We start from the raw sequence: 5,589 nt of genomic DNA, 5'->3' as shown, positions 1-5,589 counted from the left end.
TCTTCCTCGTTTAGTCTTGGGAGGGTGTATGTGTCCAGGAATGTATCCATTTCTTCTAGATTTTCTAGTCTATTTGCATAGAGGTGTTTACAGTATTCTCTGATGGTGGTTTGTATTTCTGTGGGATCAGTGGTGACATCCCCTTTGTCATTTTCTACTGCATCTATTTGATTCTTCTCTCTTTTCTTCTTTATTAGTCTTGTTAGTGGTCTATCAATTTTGTTGATCTTTTAAAAAAAAATCAGCTCCTGGATTCCCTGATTTTTTGAAGGGTTTTTTGTGTCTCTCTCTCCTTCAGTTCTGCTTTGATCTTAGTTACTTCTTGCCTTTGACTAGCTTTTGAATTTGTTTGTTCTTGTTTCTCTACTTCTTTTAATTGTGATGTTAGGGTGTCAATTTTAGATCTTTCCTGCTTTCCCTTGTGGGCATTTAGTGCTATAAATTTCCCTCTACACACGGCCTTAAATGTGTCTCAGAAATTCTGGTATGTTGTGTCTTTGTTCTCATTGGTTTCAAATAACATCTTTATTTCTGCCTTCATATCGTTATGTACCCCATAGTCATTCAGGAGTAGGTTGTTCAGTTTCCATGAAGTTGCGCAGTTTTGAGTGAGTTTCTTAATCCTGAGTTCTAATTTGATTGCACTGTGGTCTGAGAGACAGTTTGTTGTGATTTCTGTTCTTTCATGTGCTGAGGAGTACTTTACTTCCAACTATGTGGTCAATTTTGGAATAAGTGCAATGTGGTGCTGAGAAGAATGTATATTCTGTTCATTTGGGGTGGAGAGTTCTGTAGATGTCTATTCTGAGCTGAGTTCAACTCCTGGATATCCTTGTTAACCTTCTGTCTTGTTGATCTGTCTAATATTGACAGTGGGGTGTTAAAGTCTCCCATTATTATTGTGTAGGAGTCTAGGTGTCTTTGTAGGTCTCTAAGGACTTGCTTTATGAATCTGGGTGCTTCTGTATTGGGTGCATATATATTTAGGATAGTTAGCTCTTCTTGTTGAGTTGATCCCTTTACCATTATGTAATGGCCTTCTTTATCTCTTTTGATCTGTGTTGGTTTAAAGTCTGTTTTATCAGAGACTAGGATTGCAACCCCTGTTTTTCTGTTTGTTTGTTTGTTTGTTTGTTTTGCTTTGCTTTCCCTTTGCTTGATAGATCTTCCTCCATCCCTTTATGTTGAGCCTATGTGTGTGTCTCTGCACGTGAGATGGGTCTCCTGAATACAGCACACTGATGGGTCTTGCCTCTTATCCAATTTGCCAGTCTGCGTCTTTTAATTGGGGCATTTAGCCCATTTACATTTAAGGTTAATATTTTTATGTGTTAATTTGATCCTGTCATTTTGATGTCAGCTGGTTATTTTGCCCATTAGTTGATGCAGTTTCTTCCTAGCATCGATGGTCTTTACAAATTGCATGTTTTTGCAGTGGCTGGTACCAGTTGTTCCTTTCCATGTTTAGTGCTTCCTTCAGGAGCTCTTGTAAGGCAGGCCTGGTGGTAATAAAATCTCTAAGCATTTGCTTGTCTGAAAAGGTTTTATTTCTCCTTCACTTATGAAGTTTAGTTTGAATGGATATGAGATTCTGGGTTGAAAATTCTTTTCTTTAAGAATGTTGAATATTGGCCCCCACTCTCTTCTGGCTTGGAGAGTTTCTGCCAAGAGATCTGCTGTTAGTCTAATGGGATTCCCTTTGTGGGTAACTCGACTTTTCTCTCTGGCTGCCCTTAACATTTTTTTCCTTCATTTCAACCTTGGTGAATCTGACAATTACGTGTCTTGGGGTTGCTCTTCTCGAGGAGTATCTTTGTGGTGCTCTCTGTATTTCCTGAATTTGAATGCCGGCCTGCCTTGCGAGGTTGGGGAAGTTCTCCTGGATAATATCCTGAAGAATGTTTTCCAGCTTGGTTCCATTCTCCCCGTCACTTTCAGGTACACCAATCAAACGTAGATTTGGTCTTTTCACATCGTCCGATATTTCTTGGAGGCTTTGTTTCTTTTTACTCTTTTTCTCCATACTTCTCTTCTTGCTTCATTTCATTAATTTGATCTTCAATCACTGATACCCTTTCCTACATTTGATCGAATCGGCTACTGAAGCTTGTGCATGCGTCACGTAGTTCTCGTGCCATGGTTTTCAGCTCCATCAGGTCATTTAAGGTCTTCTCTACACTGTTTATTCTAGTTAGCCGTTCATTTAATCTTTTTGAAGGTTTTTAGCTTCCTTCTGATGGGTTCCAACATCCTCCTTTAGCTCGGAGAAGTTTGTTATTACCAATCTTCTGATGCCTACTTCTGTCAACTCGTCAAAGTCATTCTGCATCCAACTTTCTTCCATTGCTGGCGAGGAGCTGCAGTCCTTTGGAAGAGAACAGGCACTCTGGTTTTTAGAATTTTCAACTTTTCTGCTCTGGTTTCTCCCCATCTTTGTGGTTTTATCTACCTTTGGTCTTTGATGATGGTGACCTACAGATGGGGTTTTGGTGTGGATGTCCTTTTTGTTAATGTTGATGCTATTCCTTTCTGTTTGCTAGTTTTCCTTCTGACAGTCAGGTCCCTCAGCTGCAGGTCCGTTGGAGTTTGCTGGAGGTGCACTCCAGACTCTATTTGCCTGGGTATCACCACAGGAGGCTGCAGAACAGCAAATATTGCAGAATATAAAATATTGCTGCCTGATCCTTCCTCTGGAAGCTTTGGCTCGGAGGGGCACACAGCTGTAGGCTGTTAGGCTGCATGGAGGTCAGGGACCCACTTGAGGAGGCAATCTGTCCATTCTCAGAGCTCAAATACAGTGCTGGGAGAACCACTGCTCTCTTCAGAGCTGTCAGATAGGGATGTTTAAGGACGTTTAAGTGTGCAGAAGTTTCTGCTGCCTTTTGTTCAGCTATGCCCTGCCCCCAGAGGTGAAGTCTACAGAGGCAGGCAGACCTCCTTGAGCTGCGGTGGGCTCCACCCAGTTCGAGCTTCTGGGCCGCTTTGTTTACCTACTCAAGCCTTAGCAATGGCGGATGCCCCTCCCCCAGCCAGGCTGCCGCCTCGCAATTCAATCTGCTGCGCTAGCAGTGGGCGGCTGATCCAGGTGCAGGATATAATTTCCTGGTGTGCCATTTGCCAAGACCATTGGAAAAGCACAGTATTTAGGTGGCAGTGACCCGATATTCCTTGTACAGTCTGTTACAGCTTCTCTTGGCTAGGAAAGGGACATCCCTTGACCCCTTGCACTTCCCGGATGAGGCGATGCCCCGCCCTGCTTCAGTTCGCCCTCTGTAGGCTGCACCCACAGTCCAACCAGTCCCAATGAGATGAACCAGGTACCTCAGTTGGAAATGCAGAAATCACCCATCTTCTGCGTCGATCACATGGGGAGCTAGAGACCTGAGCTGTTCCTATTTGGAACTGTACCTTGTTGGGAAAATTTTAAAATAAAAACACAACATATCAAACTTTGCAAGATGAAACTAAAGCATAGAGGGAAATGTATACCATTCAATACTCACATCAGAAAGGAAGAAAAGTCTTAAATTGGCCAGGCATGGTCAGGCGAGGTGGCTCATGCCTGTAATCCCAGCACTTTGGGAGACTGAGATGGGAGGATTGCTTGAGACCAGGAGTTCAAGAACAGCCTGGTCAACATACAGAAGCCCTATTTCTAATTTTTTTTAGAAAAATGCATCGTAGAACTAAATGTAAAAGCTAATGTTACAACACTTCTAGAAGAAAATGTATGAGGATGTGTGACATCATGTTAGACAAAGATAGATAGGATACAAAAAGCACAAACTATGACATTAAAAATTCATAAACTGTTTTTAAGTTTATATACCTATGTCCTATCATTATCCAGTGACTACTTACTTTTCAAAGCATTATAAAAATCACATGAAGAGGTCACTAGAGGTTTAATTGCCTAGAGAAATTTCCATGTAAATTTTTCCTAGAAGCTCATGATGACTAAACCCCACCATTGCATTTAGTTTCCAGAATACCCTTTAAGGAGAGCTGAATATTCATTATGCTAAAAAAAAAAAAAAATTATGCCCTCCCCCAAGCCCCACAGATTCAGTCAGTCCTTGAGTCCCTGAAGAGCTGAAGAGATAACCCAAAGATCAGCCAAGGGGTCAAAGATAGTCTTGACTTTGTATCTCTGGAACATGCTCCAGGAAAATGTGGGAACAGCAACAATATTAACGGCAAAAAAATAACAGCTAAAATTAATTGGAAACTTACTATATGCAAGGAACTGTCCTGACAACTGTACTTGTTTACACAGTCAGTGCTCTAAACTGCCTGCAAGAAGCAAATGACTTTACAAGTACTATTTCCAAAGAACTAATGGAGAAAGGAGGCACAGAGATGTTAAGTAACTTTCTCGGTGTCACCCAGCAGTGAGCAGTGGAGCCATGGGTCAGAGGCTTCATGAAACATCTACTGTGCTACATATTTATGCAATCAAGGGTAAGACCCAAAAGCTACTGCAAAATATTTATAATTTTACAGCATGGGACTGTACAATGAATGGAAATTTGATTTCTTCAGAAATCATTTAGAGATGGAGGCTTGAAAGGATTGGTCTGGGTATCATTTGGAGAAGGTGCCCTGAGTGTGTCATTACCATACCAGGCAGCATGTCAGTGTCAGTCCCCTAACCTGAAAGTCTTGGGTTTGTACATCAGAGAACATTCCAAAGCTGTCCCTTCTATACCTTCACAGAGGAGAAAGAAGCTGTGTGGCTGGAGGAGGAGACGATTCCTCTGCTCTAGTAGTCCTCAAACAAGTTTCCATGAAAGTTGGAACCCAGAATCTTTTAAAAATACAGACTCCAGGATTCACACCCAGTGAATCTCATGTAGTGCAGCCACAATGGTGCCCTAGGATCTGGGAATTTACTACCCAGCCTAGGGGTCTTTCAGAAACCTTATTAAATCCCTTAGGTAGCAAGACTGTGTGCAATATACCCACTCTTCCCAGCACAGACAGGACGTTTAGAAGAGCGACCTCAGAGCACACAGGAACACAGGACATGATGAACACAGTGTGAAAGTCACCACAAGGGTAGGGCAATGCGTCTTATGAGAAGACCTTGCAACTCGTACTGGCCTTTCTCCCTGACGGACTCAATTTATCTCAAATCCCTTCTCCTCACGGGTAGTGGATGGAGGGGTGTCAGGAAATGACCTTTTAGATCACAAAAGGGCATAGGCTCTTCTCAGGGACCATTGAACACATTGGATGGGAGGTGATGCAAGCTACTGTCCCCCTCCCACCAGCCTTGGTTTCTTTCTTCATGTCCTTCCACGGGAACCTAGAGCAATGTCAGGATGTGGGGCCAATGTATTCCCTTCACTAACAGACTCCACACGCTCACCTGAGGAGTTCGTCTCCCCTCTCCTTCTTTAAGCTGTCCTTCTCCTGATCTCATCTGTGATCCCACAGCAGACAGCTGTCCCTGGCAGCCTGACGACCTAGCTTGGCCCCTTCCTCCTGTGTCCCAGACTAGAGAGGGCTGTCCTCACTGAGGACAAGGATACCAGTCCCAGGATCCCAGAGCCATGACTACCACAGAACCATCCTGAGCATCAATGT

The sequence above is a fragment of the Trachypithecus francoisi genome, unplaced genomic scaffold, assembly GCF_009764315.1.
Source record: "Trachypithecus francoisi isolate TF-2019V2 unplaced genomic scaffold, Tfra_2.0 Contig00834, whole genome shotgun sequence".
In the NCBI taxonomy this organism is placed as follows: Eukaryota; Metazoa; Chordata; class Mammalia; order Primates; family Cercopithecidae; genus Trachypithecus; species Trachypithecus francoisi.
Note: the sequence above shows the minus strand (reverse complement) of the source record.